The sequence below is a fragment of the Misgurnus anguillicaudatus genome, chromosome 11 (genome assembly GCF_027580225.2).
Source record: "Misgurnus anguillicaudatus chromosome 11, ASM2758022v2, whole genome shotgun sequence".
NCBI lineage: Eukaryota > Metazoa > Chordata > Actinopteri > Cypriniformes > Cobitidae > Misgurnus > Misgurnus anguillicaudatus.
Genome location: NC_073347.2, coordinates 8,764,245 through 8,782,747, shown reverse-complemented (window position 1 = coordinate 8,782,747; position 18,503 = coordinate 8,764,245). Strand labels below are relative to the sequence as shown.

The 18,503-nt window shown below is 38.4% G+C and overlaps 1 long non-coding RNA gene across 1 annotated transcript; it reads right to left on the bottom strand.

The window, feature by feature from the left end:
• Nucleotides 1–7,034: 7,034 nt before the first annotated feature.
• Nucleotides 7,035–16,554, bottom strand: LOC141368780 (uncharacterized). Its single transcript, XR_012372057.1, has 3 exons — nucleotides 16,499–16,554; nucleotides 7,746–8,002; nucleotides 7,035–7,664 (listed from the first exon to the last, which is right to left on the bottom strand). It is a non-coding gene; the product is annotated as an uncharacterized lncRNA (long non-coding RNA).
• Nucleotides 16,555–18,503: the final 1,949 nt, after the last annotated feature.

Below are 18,503 nucleotides of genomic sequence, written 5' to 3'. Positions count from 1 at the left end.
ATCTGTAATACCGCGATTATCCACTAGATGGATCCACTTACCCAATTTATTAAAAACTGAAGCAAAAATTATTTACTAATTTTAAACGCTGTGCTCTTTGATAATCTTTCTGAATCTGATCACTAACAAAATTCCTTCACAAAATGCAATTATTTCAGCTTTTTGCAATATATATATAAAAAAAGTTACAAATCTCAAAGTCTATGATGGCGCAAGTTATCTACTCCACTGGGAATCTCTTTTTTTTACTTCAAACAACGCAAGGATTTAGGCAAATGTTAACTTCCGCAGCCTGTTGACGTGGACAATATACATCATTATAATTCTGCCCATTTCTGAGTCATGTAAGTAGTCTATGTTTTCATGTTTAAAATACTGACAAAAACAAGTTTCAAACACGAGTTTTGAGCAGTGTAGAGTAGTGGTTGTTGTTTGTCGTTTCTACGATCACAAATGGAGACATGGTTTTATTACATTTTGCTTAAGCTGTGCTGGCAAAGTTGATTGATGAGCTTGGTCATCTGCATTTTTTTTTTTTTTTTGGATCAGATTGGGGCTCACATTGATATGGTAATAATATTATATATTATATATTAATAATAATATATATATTATCTCCTGTTGGGAGCTGATCATCCAAATATTGTAAGGAGCATCCCATTTCCGTTGCACGCTTTTGGGTGTTCAGCCAAGTAAAATGCACTGGATAGCTGGCCAATCACACACCACACTTTCTCAGAACAATGAGCTTTGTAGAAATGGACACATTTCAGAAAAGGGGGGCATAGAGGAGCATCAATAATATACGGTAAAGTACATGTATGGTACATTACAACAAATACAACAAACAACTTTGTTTTTAGCAACGTAATAGGGGCTCTTTGAATAATAATGTTTGCAATTAGCAAAGAGTGATAACAAGTCCATAATTCACAAATAAAGGTTTCAGCCAAAAATGCTTCTTTGTTGCCTTCGTGAAAACAGAAGCATCCTAATTTTTAAGAGTTAACATCTAAAATGCAACCCAGAAACATTACCTCATTATTGTTCCTAAGCACTTCCACATGAACTTTAACCCTACATGTGTACTACACTTTCTCACTCATTTAAAGAAGGGCAGATTGCACCACTGCATGGAAGGTAACCTAGCAACAGTTCACAGAGAAGTGATGCTGGATGAATGTTTTAAAATCCCAGGACACGGAGGCATCTACTGAAATTTAGATGTCCACGCTGTATATAATATATCGATGGCTTCATTCTGAAAATCAGCAAGCATGTTACAGTGTAATAAGTGACCTTGTATGGCAGAGACTCTCATGTGATTTTTACATGTGACGATTATCTGTAATCTAATCTTTTTGGCTATGTTTAGAAAATGCACTGCCACAGTATTTCTGTAATGTGCTCCTTTATAGACCCCTTCAAAGTTTGTAAACATTGAATGACTATCGGGTGCGCGCGCAGCATGGGGTCAAACTGTTCATACCATCCAGGTTTTATAATGTAATCTAACAGGGCTGAAAAATTATGACTTACCTCAAATGAAGTGAACACAACAAACACAAGCCTCTTTAATATTTGCATTGTTCCAGTCTGCACGTTAATTGCTTGCAGCTGCAGATGTTGTATTTTTTTGTTTTTAAAATTCTGCATGAATCGCGAAAACTTAACGAAAGACCTGGTGCGATTTTCACAACCCACGACGTAAGTAGGCATTTTTGACGATACCGAAACATACGCAACTCTATATGCTGTAATGGCTTTTCTGACCCTGACATGCGCAGTGGAAACTGCCTGTGACGTGAACCGTGAAGGGGTCTATAGTTATAGCACAAAAGATTATGGATGTTACGGTTCTGGTGTGTGACCAAAAAGAGCGACGACGATGAGTACAAAAATAAAGATCAACTTTATTAAAAGAACAAAAGGCAGAGTATCCACATAACATCTAAACCATAACTTATTGTGAACATCAGATACATGTAACACAGGTGAGAAGGGACCCAGACTATGATGCACATTTTCTTTATACCAACAATTACCAAAATATACAGTAGATTCATAATTTTCTTAATACCGTTTGATAAATAAACAAGCTATAACATACTTTTAGCATTATTTGATCAAACTGCAAAAGCTTTTTGTGCATCCATCTGTATTCCTAAAGGTTTTTTTAAAACCCTTATTAGTGAACATATGAACACACATAAGTGTCTGTATACTTAACTGAACATATAGTATCTTGTCAGATATTCAGTCAGGTTTCATAAAAAATACATACTGTGGCACAACTACAGCTGCAGCTAAGGTATTAAATGATATTATAGACACACTTAAGGGTCCCATTGTGCTTCACTTTTTATTGATCTGTTCAAGGCTTTTGATACTGTTGAAAACATAATGGGTAAGGTTAGATGGGCCCTTGTATGTCATAATCCTGCCAGCCTGTCACAGTAATTTATAGTTCATGTGTCAGGATTGTAGCGGTACCCATGTTTTGTGTGGTAGCACATGGCCTTTTGTTTGGGCTGTGTGCTGCCGTTTCTTGTCTCTGCCTTCGCATCCCTTGTTTGCTCATTAATTATTCATTATTGGTTAACTCCCCTCACCTGACCTTCCCTCATTATAATCTGTTTAGCTGTTACTATTTAAGGCCCTGTGTGTTTGTATGGTTTGTTTCGGCTCAAGCTCCGGCTCTACATTTTAGTGATGGCAGTCTGGCTCTTTTCATAGATTCGGCTCTTCTGGCTCGGCTCCCTTAGAAGAGACGGCTCTTACGGTCCCACCCCTGCCTGCGTCTGAAGATTCAGCTCTGCTCGTTCGCTACAAAGAATCAGCTCTTAGAGCCGGCTCGTTCGCGAACAACCCATCACTAGTGTGTTCTGTCCTGTGCTGAATCGTTTTGGTTTGTTTTGGTATGTTTGTTGGTTAGACATGGGTGTGCCTCATAAGTCTTAAAAAAGTGAAGCCTCTGGCTCTTTGATCGACCCCTGGTTGCTGGCTGCAGTACAATTCATAGTTTGAATTAGCTAGTAATTTGATGTTATAGAAACAGGGTGTGTCGTTATGATTGGCGTAGTTGAATTGGTCACGCGAGCGTTTGGGCGGAAGTTTGATACCGCGGCTCCGCCTCTGGCTCCTCGGACGATTCCTTCTGCACATGCCTTGGCTCCAAACTGGCGTTTTTACGTAACATGGCGTGACAATTTTGGATTCAATTCATTACAATGGAGGGAGGCGACGTCGCGTCGTCCATCTTTTTTTACAGTCTATGGTTAGATACATTTATAATGGTCAAGTAAAGTCTAGTATAGTCTTGTAATAGTGTTTCTTCATGTCATAGTCCTGTCCGGTACTGTAATCCGTATATGTCATGTTGTTTTCCCCCACGTGGGCTTTTGTGTTAAATAAACCCCTTTTGAGTTCATCACTACCTTGCACTTGGGCCCCGTTCCTCGTGAAATCATAATACTTAGCTGCACCACTACAGAAGTGTCCCTCAGGGTTCTGTACCGGGGCCCCTACTTTTTGTTATTTAAATGAATAATCTAGATTTTAATATTAAAAATGCTACCTTTTATTTTTATGCTGCTGGCACAGTGATTTACTGTAGTGCAGCTACACACCGTCAAACTGTGCTTTTTTTACAGTCCGCTTTTGATGTTGTGCAACAAAAGCTTTAATGTCTCATTTTAACCTTGAATGAAAGTAAAACTAAAGCTATGTTTTTTGTCAAGTTCAAAGAAACATGCAGCAAATTTGCCATTAATGCAATCTTGGTTTTATATTTGATGAATCTCTATCTTTAAAATCTCATATACATCAAATAAGGACAAAACTTAAAATAAAGCTGGAGTTTTATTTTAGAAACAAAGCCTGTTTCTCATCCGAGGCAAAAAAAAAATAAAATAGTTGCTGCCACTTTCATGCTGGTTCTTGATTATGAGGATGTTTTGTATAAAATGGCTTCAGCTAAACTCTAAAGTCTATCATGGGTATGTTGCCATCATTTATCAATTCCCTGATGCAAAAGAAAATTGATGGGTTGGATAATTTACGTTGACAGAATTTGTGGGCTATACTTTTTGGTGCCATACGCACTAATCTGCAAAAACAATCTTTTGGGTTTGCAGCACCAAAGGACTGGAATGTTTTGCAAAATGTTTTAAAAAGTACTTTTAAATCTTGAGCTGCTAATTGAAGAGTCAAATGTTTTTAATGTGCTGATGTTTGTGATATTGTGAGATTTTGATGTGAAACTCAGCACACCCACCATAGACCCTTTAGCAATAAAAGAGTTGTATTAAAATAGAGTGTTCAATGATAATAGATAGATGGCCATGTGATGGACTACTGTAGATCAAGAGTAAAAATACCAGCAGATAGTACGGTCTCAAAATGAACACTGGGGTTAAAAATAACCCAGCATTTTTTTCTAGAATGCATGATTGTGTGATAAATTACTGCTAACATGATCAGCTGGTGAAATTTTAAAATGAGACCCGTATAGTATCAGTCCTCACCTGCTTTAATACAGAAAAGTATTTTAATCATAACAGGAAACGAAGCCAAGCAACATCACCTAAGGAAAGTGCATTTAACGTAAAATGTATGACTCTGACCACTTCCCTCCCATAAACATGTCATATTGGATAATTAACACATAATGTTCAAAGAAGCAGGTAGGATCATTTAGTGTATTGGGTCTCTGGCACGTTCCCTGATGTAATGCTCAGTAACAGCACTTGAGGCTAAAAATGGAACGGTGGTTGAAATGGGACATGTTTTTCAGTCTCTTTACTCAAGGGTGATTAAAGCTGAAATAATTCCTCTGAATTTGACAGACACCACGTACATCAGGGACAAGAGGTATTGTCCACTAAATTTAGCTCTGTCTTATGCTTGTAAAGGCATTCTTGATCTATTTGAATCAATATGTGTCTTACAGTTACAGTAATGAACTTTAACAGCATAAACAAACATGCAGTCTGTAAACCCACACTTAAAGGGACACTCCACTTTTTTTGAAAATATGCTCATTTTCCAGCTCCCCTAGAGTTAAACATTTGATTTTTACCTTTTTAGCTTAGCTTAACATAATTCATTGAATCTGATTAGACCATTAGCATCTTGCTAAAAAAAATCCTAGAAGATCGCAACTTTTAATTTTCCATCGGTCTTAGTACACAATGTAACTATAGAAGAGTTAAGTTTTAAAGGCGGAGTCCATGATGTTTGAAAGCCAATGTTGATATTTGAAATCACCTAAAGAAACACGCCCCTACCCCAATAGAATCTGGACCTTCTGTTGATAGACCCGCCCCACACATACGCAACCCGGCATTTGATTTGATTTGATTGGCTATAAGTGTGTTTTGGTAGTCGGCCCGTCTCTTTTTCCAACGCGTTTTTCAAACATCGTGGACTCCGCCTTTAAATAGGAAAAGTATCCAAACTCTTTGGTTATTTTTAGCACGATGCTAATGGTCTAATCAGATTCAATGGATTGTACTAAGCTATGCTAAAAGTGCTAGCGCCACACCCGGAGATCAGCTGAATGGATTCCAAAACGGTAAAAATCAAACGTTTAACTCTAGGGGAGCTGGAAAATGAGTATATTTTCAAAAAAAGTGGAGTGTCCCTTTAAACAGATCAGTTGTAAGCGATACTGCTTAAATTTCTATGTTGAAAAACAGACATCAAGTCTAAAACATCGGTGGCAGTACCTATTAAACATATTTTTTTATGTTGGGTTGTTTCAACCCAAAGTGTTGGGTTGCTTGAATTCATTGTTGGATCAAATAGAAACATTTTCTGGGTTAATTTGGTGACTTGTGCTTAACACTAAAGAATAACAATGGCCTATGTGGTTCTGTACCCTGGTACATTTTTGAAGACCACTGTAATTGAAGGAAAGACTCAAATTCACAGTGTTACTCATTGGTTTGTCCTTTTACTTTAGAGAACTACAAACACTGAACAGCACTTGTGTCTGTCTGCTCGCTGTTTCAGTGGAGATGACCAGAAATAAGTCATGCTGTATGCCTCATACATTAATAGAGCAATTATACACCATCAGTAACCACTCATATCTCCAAGCTATGACAGACTGCTTCATTCTAGTTGTGAACTGTATCTGAGTTCACGTGAACTGTCAACGTGAACTCATGAGAATACATGCATTGTTGGTTGTACCACACATACATTTCGTTTTCTTATTATATTGACGTGTTGACAGGACTAATAAGTTAATTATTTACGTATTAACAGACACAGATTTGTACATATTTCTATAAATATTAAAATCGCAGGCACTGGTGTTTCTTACTCGTATCAATAGCCCTATTCGGACGGGATTAGTTTTACAGGGGGACCTCTGAGAAAATCGTGCTTCTCAGAGGTCCTCTGTGTTTTTAATCCCGTCCGAATGTTTTAGTCGTGTTTTCTGACTTTTCTGATTTATTTAGACTCTCATTTACCTAATGAAATGTTCATGACTTTCAGAGAATTACACAATATTAAACAAGACTACACTTAAAACCTTAAAATAAATAACATTTCTGTAATCATTTAATATTTAGTTTGTTTACCATGACACACAAAAGGTTTTTTCTCCAATGCAACAACAATAATTGCACCAAAACACAACATAAATTCACAAAAGATAATCATTCGCTGAAATCCACATATTTAAAATTGATAAGATTTTGATCCCAGTTCCCATTAGCGACTGTAAACATCAAATCTCGTGTTCATTATTGGACAAACTGATTAATCCAGGTGTCTCTGATTATTGTTGTTGTGACTACTGAGGTCAGGCTCACCTGGATTAATCAGTGTGTTTGTGACTACTGAGGTCGGACACACCTGGATTAATCAGTTTGTCCAATAATGGCAGACAGGAAACAAGGAGCTGGCTGAAGTTCAGGAAGAAGTACAGCTGGGCATAAAGCCTATTGTATAGCCAAAACACCTCCCTGCACAATGTGCAGTATGTCAAACTATGAAAAAGTACAATGTTTATAGTTGGTTCATTGAAGCGTCCATGTGACTTATGAGGTGCAGAGGAAAGGCGGCAGTGCCCCATCATGCCCTCTGTGATGTCACATCCCACTGCATCCTCTATTTGCATAATAATTAAAAGCCAATTGCTAGATAAGAGTGATTTGCATTTGACTGCTTTAAATGTCATTTAAAGGGTTTTTCATTCATCTTCTCTTCTTTTTTAATGATCATGACCTCCCGTCACTCTCTCCGAGTCTGAATGCAGTTGGTTTCTGTTAATATGGCATCAGTTAAAGCTCATTTCCTCTGTAACTAATCTCTACATCAGCCATCCGGCCAGCACCCTTCTTCTATATAAGCATTAAACACTGTATTTACGCATCATGTAATAGCAAATGATGACCCCACACAGCACCAACCGTGTTTTTATTTGTACAGAAGAAAGAAATTTAAAATAGAACATGAAACATAAGAATATTTGCATTGACTGTATATCCGCCCAACACTATGCAAATGTATTACCATGATATAGATTGAATAGGAAAATTGTACAACATGAATAAACAACAGAAGTGCAATGTCACATCAAAATGGTCCTCCAAACAGCTTCCAGTCTTCTGGGAATGTTTTCCACTCTGGAGATTCTTGGTCAGGCACTGTGAGATGATGGGTCCAAGAGGAATGAGATTTGGTGTATTGTCATGTTAGAATAAGAAATACTGATGAAACACACTTACGCATATTTTTTTTTCAGGTCAGGTTAAGATTCAAGCCAAACCCATCATATCAGCACTGAGCTTGTCTGAGAGACATTGCTGTGATTGGTGTTGACACACATGAGTGCCATGACAGACCCAAAGGCACAAATACATTTTTTTATCATCCAGAATGAGTCCAGATACTGTAGGTATCTCAACAGATGAGACAGCAAGTCAGGACCATTTGGGTCTTCTCCTGTGACGCACAGGCCAACATTATTTATGACTGATGGAGCCTGCAAAAACATTTCCGTTTTTTAAAGTGACACCATGTAATTTTTCAACCTTCATAATAAATTTTCAAGACCCTTGTGGTAGTACATCGACTTTAAATAGGTTGAATGACATGTCTACCATAGCCTGACGGGGTCTGTATCACTTTTACTCGTATTTTAAAACTTAGGGTTTCTGGTGGTAACCAGAGCACCAAAAAAAACTACAAAATTCGACTGCTTTACGGCATACGTCACTTCCTCCACACAATTTGTGAATTTTGCTGGAGGCTACTTAAGGAGTGTAGAGAGCAACTTCTAGCATGTGACTCCGTGGCACAGTTTTAGTGTCACGGACCTATGACACGGGCGACCCGGGTTCGATTCCCCTTTAAGGCAATTTTTTAATATAAACTCACGATCTTGATTCATACATAAATGCGATCTTCTTTATAAATGACGGCGATTATCTTGCTTATAGTTTGCTGTATTCAGATGCTGTGTTCACGTATTTACCTTTCTTTTACTGTGTCTATGGTATTTACATTACAATCCAGGATGCTACAGCAGTCAAACTTGCTCAAACTCACACAGTGTAAAACCAAACCCTATTCATTCACCAATCAGATCCGAGCGTTTCTCTCTTCTCTCTTCCTTATTTGCTGCGTTCCGCTGTCACTCGCGTGACGTATTACAAAGCGGCAGACTTTAGGTCTGCTTGGATCACATCGGTTTACTTGGATTTGGAGCGACAATTTTCACACAAAAGAGAAAAAAAACTAGCGCCATTGCGGAAAATCCTGGTGGCGAGGGAGAGAGAGACGATGCAACAATATTTGTTTGGAAAAAGGCAAGGAAATATTTCTGGTCGTTTCTCAATTGGAAGGCTGCAGCCTCCGGAGGTCAAATATGCAGGCTGCACACGTCATCAAGCCTGGTTTATTAAGGTAAACTGAGCATTACATTCGCAAGTCATAAGCATACTGCAACAATTTACGATTAACTAAGTACAATAGTCAACTTTATAATTGTTAATATTGTGAAATAAGAGAGTCTTGATGACGTATGCAGCTTAGAAATACGACATTCGGAGGCTGCAACCTTCAGATTGAGAAATGGCTTCTGCCACGACGAGTTCCTCATCAGAAAGTTGTAACATGACTGCGTTTCTCCCTGTTGTCTCAAAATAGCCGTGTTTGCACTATCGGGCTTCAAGCGGGCGTGCCAGTGCTTGCCGAGGCCTGTCGCGTTTGCATTGTCACTTCCGGGGCATGATCGTGCTTCACTGGTGCTTCGTTGGGGCTTAAGGCCCGGCTTTTCTGGCCCGCCGAATTCCTTGGGCCACATCGGGCTTCTCGGGGCGAGGGGAGTGGTAAAGGTCGAAGGCGGGGTTTATCTGAGTCTCTGGCAAGATGCGCATCCATCTGTCTGCAGATTTAAAACTTTAAAAATAATCGGAATCACCAGTAATTTACTGTTTAACGGAAGATGCCTGCTATGTTTGTACTTCGGACTGTAGAAAATGATCTGCATATGTAAAAACAAAGACGCGTTACAACGCCGAACTCGCCATGCTAAGGATCCGGTGCACACCGCTAAGTTACCGGTTCGGGAGAAGTTTATAAAGTTTCGGGCACAGAACAAAGTGTTTAAAGTGCAACAGTGCTGAGAAATTAAAGATGTGTGTTGGATCATCATTTCATCGTCTATGTATTAAAGAAGCGATCACTCGAGTCACGATGGTATCTACAGACGGTGAGTTAACATGCTACATAACGTTTGCATACAAAACACTTAAAATACAATACAAATAACGATTGCTTATTTGCTTATTTTGCTTATGAAGTGTCTTACATGGGTGTTATTGTGTTTTTTGTGCTATATTGTCATCTGTGTGGAATTTTTTAGTCAGCCCTTAGAAAAAGTAACCATGGTTTTATTATATTAGTCATAGCCATGCTTTCTGGTATTTTGGAGATTAATTTAACTCTTATATGAATGTAGCAAACTTTATATGTGAGTATACTGTATGTGTATGTACAAACCCTTTATACAAAACATCACATGTGCTGCTTTATTCTTTTGTGTCCGTTTGACAGAAAAAATGCCAACGTAAAGCTTTCAGTTTGTCATCCAGGAGTTTTTATTTTGTATATGAGAGATGATACAGCAACAGATGCAAGAGCAGGAGATGAAACGAACAGATGATGATGAGACGAGAGGAGCCATGGATGTTGAAATCCATCCGAAGGAGATGTCTTTAAATACACCTGTTTGTGCACTGATATAAAGTTCATATGTAAATAAAGTACCGCGTTATTATTACTACGGCTGCTTGTCAGTTTATTGAAAATGATTGCTTAATAAGGATCACATCTGAAACACAGAAATAGTAAGATGCCACAAAATGGTAAATATAACCATCATTAACTTAACCACTGTAACATAGCTTTTTAAATACTTGTGTATATTCAGAGTTGATTCTTAACGAGTACATTTTCTAATGATTTCTCAAACGTTTTGATTTTTGAGATGCAAGTAAAGTGATTTTCAGTCCTATTCAGCAATTCGAGGCAGTTCTTTATAGACAAAAGTATTGATTGATTGACACATTATTTAAATAGCTATTAGACAGTTACCTTGTGTCTCATGTGATGCTCAACTATTAACGTTTTCATGATTAAAGATATCACACCTCTTATAATGTGTAAGTATGTTTACATCGCCATTGAACTATACACTTAACGTTACATATTTAGACACACGTGCACACCTGCATTTTAAAATAAGACTATTTTACATAAATGTAAAACTAGGACTCGTTATATTCTTTAAAATATTGTGTATATAGTATAATGGCACATTAGGTAGATGAACGCTTTATTTGTAATGATCCTACTTCATAAAGTTTACTATTGCTTCTGATTTTGTCTCGTTGTGAGATCGCTCGTGTGCAGCCAACATAAACTTCAAGAGTAACACCGCGGATGAAGCAAACATCTCTATCTTCTCATCTTGGCTTTCACCGTGCAAACAGCCGCCTCAGTTATGTTCTTTATGTTTGTTGTATGATGATGCGATCTCACTCCCGTCTCCTGTCAGATTGAAGTGACATCCTCACGGTAAAACAGGCGGAGTTGTGTGACGTTACATCCAGGTAGGCGTATTAAGGGCGGGGTTTTCTGAAGCGCAGCGGCGCTATTGGCTTGACAATGCAACCGCGTCGTGATTTTGGCTACACAGCTGGAGGTCTGAGGCTATTGGCTCCATGAGGCCCGTTTGAAGCCCTGGCTCGCACAGGCCCGATAGTGCAAAAGCGGCTAATGTTGATCGTTTAGCGTTTTAAATGTTTAGTTTTTAGTTTAGTTTTAAGGTTGGCCAGTTCCTTTCCTTTGCGACAGTGCTGTGGAGCTTGTGGCCTCTAGGGGCGCTAGGCGTGAAAAATACATGTCTAGCACCCCCTAGTGGCCAAAAAGTTCCATGGTGTGCCTTTAAACAAAAAATAATTTCATTTAATCTTTGAATGTGGTTTGACGTCAATAATTACAGGTAATCACATCTTTTGTTCTGTCTTTGCAATGTGTTTTATGTTAGGAACCATTCATGCTTATAACCAGTGTTCATTTGTGCTATTGTGAAATCAAAAAGTCATTTTATTTTTGTGTTATGGTCACATCTGATAATATTAGCAGCAAATTTTTATTTATAAGGTTTTTATTTTTTAACCTCAAAGTCATTTTATGTTTGGTGTGCATAATGGTTATTTAATTTCATTTTTCAGAAAGTATAATTGTGATGGTGCGGGTTGAATAATTCTTCATTAAAGTGCCCATATTATGAAAAACTCACTTTTTCTGGGTTTTGGGGTGTTCATTTGTGTCTCTGATGCTCCCACACGCATACAAACTTGGAAAAAATCCATCCATGCTGTTTTGAGTGAGATACAGGTTTCTGAATGTCCTCTGCCTTGAGTCTCAGATTACACGGTTTCAAACTCAGCTCCGTTGTTACGTAACAAACCGTTTCATCACATTCAGTTTGAATCCCCCCCCCCCCACCACCCCACTCGCAGGTCTCCACCCACCAGGTAGCTAGAGAGCACTCAGAGCAGAGCACAGTAGTCACTTCGCTGAGACACTCTGTGCTGTTATCATGTCTCACTGAAATAACAGCGCTATTTGGATATTATGGATTATATTCCCGCCTACTTTTAAAAACAAAGTTTTAACGCGTGGTTATTGGAACCCTGAGTAATCTTATATACAGTGTGTTACGACGCAAATAATCGCCTACAATCTGAAGGGATAGTTCGGCCAAAAACGATACGATATTAAACCCATGATTTACTCACCCCCAAGCTGTCCGAGTTGCATATCTCCATCGTTTATCAGACAAACACATTTTCGGATATTTTAGAAAATATTTTAGATCTTTCAGTTGATTAAATGTAATGTTACGGGGTCCAGCCATAGTCCACGACCTTCAAGTCCAAAAAAAGTGCGTCCATCCTTCACAAATTAAATCCAAACGGCTCCAGGATGATAAACAAAGGTCTTCTGAGGGTAATCCGTGCGGTGTTGTTGTAGAAATATCCATATTGAAAATTTTATTAATGTAATTAACTACCTTCCGGTAGCGCCGCCTTCTTAGTCTCATCCGCATTCAATGTGAGACGTTTAAAAATCTAAACTTACACCTTCCGATATGCTCTCAAGCATATCGGGGCCGCCCCGATCTTATGAAACATGTTTGATATTTAGGATTTTAAATCCGCATAATTACGTCAGTACTTTCACAATAATCATTGAGAGACGGAGATGATTGACAGCTTTCGGGACCGCGAATCAAGCTGCTGTATGGGTAGACGGAGAAACAGTTTGTGGAAGTCAAGTGTTTCATTCTACTTTCATTCCGCCACAACTGCAGCTCGTTGGGGCAGACAGACTATTTAAAATATAGAAATTAATTCCTTGCTTGATTCACGTTGTGACTCTTTTATAAACATTATCTAAAATATCCTAAAAACAACAGAACATGATGATGGTCAGTCACATCACGCACCTGCAGCTATTATGTGTATAGAGGACATTTAATAAAATAAATAGGCATACACGAAATAAGTTGCACTTAAATAATTAGCTTATTAACAAAATGAATTTAAAATGATATGACGATTTTCTGTTCTTTTTTTGTGACGCGCCCCACAAACGCACAGAACCCGATGGGGCAGCCGGCAGAAAGCGCATCATGTTTTAAATATTACTTTACAGACGCACAAAGTTTTAACATTACGTTAGTAGTGGGGCGTGATCAAAGGAGCAGCAGCTCATAAATATGTAATGACCAGCTCAAAACGTCTCAATCTGAACTGCACTGAAACAGAGGCTACTAGAGATGGGTAACAATCTTTTACAAGCTATTTCGAGCAAACAACTTTTGAAACATGCTTTATGGAACTCATACACCTATTTAACTTGTGGAAAAGCAGTCATAAGATGGGCACTTTAATATATAATGACAGATGTAGCCAGCACTGCCATGTCATGTGAGTCCAGTTATCATTCCTTGATCTTTTTTCATCTTTAATCTGAATTCATGAATTATAGCACAGAATAACCTTCACAATGAACTGAAAGCAGTCGACTGAAAGCAAGCAAACTGTGTGTCAGTGGCACCATCATTTCATTAAATTGTTGCCATTAAAATGTACTATGAGAGTGATTTCTGCTTTTTACTTTCAGCTTACAGTATGGTGCAAACGTCTTAGGCCACCACCACCAGACTTGTTTTAGAAGTTTTAATGTCATCTGTATTTATTTTTCAATCTATTTTATTAAGATACAAACAGAAAATACAGGAAATCAAAATACAGGAATCCTCTTGAGCGTTTTTGAGAAGTAAAAAAATTACTTAAATTACTTAAGTAATTACTAAAATTACTTATTACTTAAATTAATTTTTCTTTTTAAATCTTTAAAATTAGAAATTAGGATTTAATTTTATTTAGGTTTAAGAGATCCTGCAATTGCTCAAGTGGAAGGGGAGTTTGCCCTTAATACTTGACACATCAGTTTACATTTTTATACAGTTTTTAATACTCTAAAAACCGTTGGGTTAAACATATTGGGTTGTTGTGTTGGGTTATTCCTAGCTTGTATTGGGTTATTTCTATAACAACCCAGACAGATGGGTTAAAATCGGGCTCACGTCACGCATTTTGAATTTCGACAGGTGCCACTGCTGAGTGCGGACAGACACGAGAGGTACGTTTTAAAATATATATCTCTGTGTAATGTTTTATTTGCTACAAAGTGTCTTTAAGCTCTAACACACAGTAAACTATCAGCCACGTTTTCTACAAATACTTGTACAAAAACATTGTTGTCTAGTTTTTGTCCGTTACACCTGTTCCATTGATTAACTGTTACCGATGCCAACACGCGTTTTTAAGCCATCATAAAGGTAGAAAAACATCGCAATTTATTTTAATACTAAACAGCACCAACAGCATGATCCCTTACGAAAATGAATCATGTCTTTCTTTAGTAGTATAATAACAAGTTTCATGAGGTATTGATTGCCATATTGCTTTAACCATGGTTTCTGTAACAGACAATGCTTTTTTTAAATAATAATAATAATAATAATAATAATAATAATGGGGTTAAAACTTTCTACCCAATGCATTGGGTTAAAATAACCCAACAAAGGGTCGGTGTATAGTAACCCACCATTGGGTTATTTATTGGGTTATTTTTAACCCAACTGTTTTTAGTGAGTATATACACATTTCCTGTATTATCTGGATGTATTTTATTAAAGAGACTGAGAAACAGTTATATGATCACTATAACATTGCAAAAACAACAAATCTAATTCTGGCATGCTGGCCTAAGACTTTTGGACAGTACTTTATATGAACATTTATTGTCATATATAGGCAATAGAGTATTATATGCATTCAGTATATGGATTGTCTGCAGAAATGTTTTAACTGTAGTAGGCTGTGTTTGGTTTGTGTGTAGTGGAAACTCAATTGACCTTTCGCCGGCCCCTCCCCCAAAACGGCCATTGTCCAATCACACATCACAGCAACCGTTACTATGCAAGCACCTCCGACAAACATTCACGCCCAAACAAACTTTAAGAATAGAACAAATAGACCTTCATATTCCATTGAGTAAAACAGAAGCAAAATTATACATTAGAATGTATACAAAAACAGCTTGGCAGAGATACTGGAACGAACATGATAAAGGAAGACACTTATATAATATACAAGAAACAGTTGATGATGGGAGAGAGGAGAATAGGAAACGAAGGGAGGGGAATATCATTACTCGCCTTAGACTTGGACATTCTGGACTTAATAGTACATTATATAGAATTGGAAAGCACCCAACTGGAGAATGTATACATTGCAATCAGCAAGAGACAGTTGAACATGTTTTGTTTCAATGTGTAAAATATAATGAGGAGAGGAATCGCCTTATTCAATCATTACAGAATGTTAAACACTTTGATTTTACATGATCAGGAATATTAGGGAAAACAGCAAACAATATATACGATTATGTTATTAAGTTTATTAAAGAATGTGAATTAAATAAGAGAATTTAGAGTTTTTTTTTTTTTTTTTTTTCTTTTTTTTTTTTTTCTTTTTCCTGTATGTATATCTTGATCCACACTCCAGTCCAGTCGGTGGCGGTAATGCTCCTATAAGTTGGTTGCCAACCGCCAGTTAAACATTATAGAAGAAGAAGAAGAAGAAAACATTCACGCCCGCAGCGTTTGTGAGCGGTGCATACAATGGATAAAACAGTGTGGACTGCCCCATTCAGTTAAATGTGTTGAACATTTACGAAGCATAAATACGTCTGCACAAAGGTAAGGCTTACAGCTAACTAGTTACAGTGGTCTACATCTACTAACTAGAGGCAAGAACACAAATTGGACCAAAGTTATAATTACCATGAATATAATTGCCAGAATGTTAACCTACTCTCTATGCTAAATTTAATGAGTTATTTTGCCAACATTAGTTAACATGTTAGCTAACGCTAGCTAACGTACATAGCTGCTGTTGTGTTGGGACTTTCAGCTCCCCAACTTTATTTTTCGTCAGTTTACGACAAAGTCGAACATAGCGCCCTTAACAATCAACTTTAAATGATTTGTTTTTATCTTTCATGTAGCATTTTATGAACGGAAAACCTACCCCTGAGTTTCCCAATTCCGTAAATGCTGTGCAATTTTATTATATTATACATTTTATTTTATTGTATTATCTGTCCTGCAACTTTTAAGACAAAACAATTTCCTATTTGTGAAATCTAAGTATCACCATAAATAAAACATTATTCTCAAAACGGCTATCCTCAAAACAACAGACAGAGAAATGTTAGTTAGCTTTGAAACACACGTAGGTTTAGCTAGCCAACATATGTTACCCTTGTATTTTAACAAAATAGCTACTCGCAATAGACATTAATAGACTATACCATATGAAAGATAACTTACTCGGCAGTGCAAGAGCATGACTGGTCCACAAGGCTGTGCTGGTTGCATTTGAGTTAAGGGGATCGCACACCGGCCGCGCCGTTCTAAAAAAATGTAACACATTGTTTTCTATGAGTGTACGCACACCGGCGCCGCCAGGTGGCGCCTGTCCGCGCCATCCAGCTGTGACTCAGGAAGTTGTTCTAATCCCTGTCGCGCCACAGAGCGCCACTCACATAGTTTAACATTAAATAACATCATAAGTGTCCCACATCATTAGCGATTAACATTGGCTGCTAACGTATATTTTACATTTTGAAGTAGACGCTACCTGACGAAGCTCGCGCTATTTAATGTGCACTTCCGGTTTACAATACCTCCGAGTTCTCCTAGGCGCGACGCGGCACTGCGCGGCGCTGAGCTGCGCGGCCGGTGTGGGATCCCCTTTACAGGTCATGTGGTTTCTCATTTTTTGCGTGAGACCGGTAAGCATTAAGGGGATCGCACACCGGCCGCGCAGCTCGGCGCCGCGCAGCGCCGCGTCGCGTCGCGCCTAGGAGAACTCGGAGGTATTGTAAACCGGAAGTGCACATTAAATAGCGCGAGCTTCGTCAGATAACGTCTATTTCAAAATGTAAAATATACGTTAGCAGCCAATGTTACTTGTTAATGATTTGGGACACATATGATGTTATGTAATGTTAAACTGTGTGAGTGGCGCTGTGTGGCGCGACAGGGATTTGAACAACTTCCTTTGTCACAGCTGGGCGGCGCGGACAGGCGCCACCTGGCGGCGCCGGTGTGCGTACACTCATAGAAAACAATGTGTTACATTTTTTTAGAACGGCGCGGCGCTGCGCGGCACTGAGCTGCGCGGCCGGTGTGCGATCCCCTTAAAGGTCAAAAATGTCACTGACACACGCACGGGTATATCGCTTTCCGTCATGGCAATCTGTCACGCTGGTCATTTGTTTGTCGGAAGTAGCAACAGTAACTAAGGGGGACGGGGCTCGGCGAAAGGCTAATTGTTGTTCATTTCTAATTAATAGCCCTAGCTGGAAGAAAGACTGCAGCAATGATTTCTGGGCCAGACACCTCAGCACAAAGCCTTGCCATTGTGATAAATGTGCTAACTGTTTCTTTTTTTACTATTACTTTGACTTATTCATCTGTCTATTTATTTTTTATATTGCTCAAGTCAGAGACATGACCGAAGAAAAGTATTACTGCAGAAAAGGCAGAGGTCGACATGGTGCAGATCATTCTGTGTTTATAGTTTTAAAACCTATGAGTATGCAAGTTGCATCATATAGCATTATGCATGCTGCGTTCACACCAAACGCGAATAGAGCGTATGGCGCAAATAATTTTAATGTTAAGTCAATGTAAAGATGCGTGTACGCGCATCAATTTACTAATGGGGCATAAACACCAAACGCGAGTTCAATGATTTGCGCAAGTAGATTACATACGAAGTCAATGCAAAGACGCAATCAGACGCATCCTCACGTGGGCCGATGCGAATGACGCGATATGGGCAGCGCGTTTGCTGCGAAAACACGCGCTATGTGCTTCAAATGCATCTTCCCCCAAGTTGAAAATATTCAACTCGAGCGAAAAATTTTCATGACAAGAAGTTAAATCCCGTGAGTAATCTAGAGCGAGTACCGCGATAACCCACGTTTGGTAGCATAAGATTTCATGCAAGTAAACTCAAAATGTTCAAACATCCAACTATGCACGAATAGCGTGTTTTTGCCGCCTCTACCACGTCTGGTGTGAACGCACAGTAAGAGACACATTTCTCATGTAAAGTCTGAAGTGTTCCTGTTGTGGAAAGGTTGTGGGCTAAATTCCAGTGATGTATAGCTTGAATGTATAGTAAGTCACTTTGGATAAAAGCATCTGAACATTCATAAAACATAAACATGTAGCCTAAATTAGGGGTCTCAAACTTAAATAGGCTTGGGACCCTTTCTGAGATATCCGCAGAGCTATTTTATCCAACCCTATCTCACGGCGAATT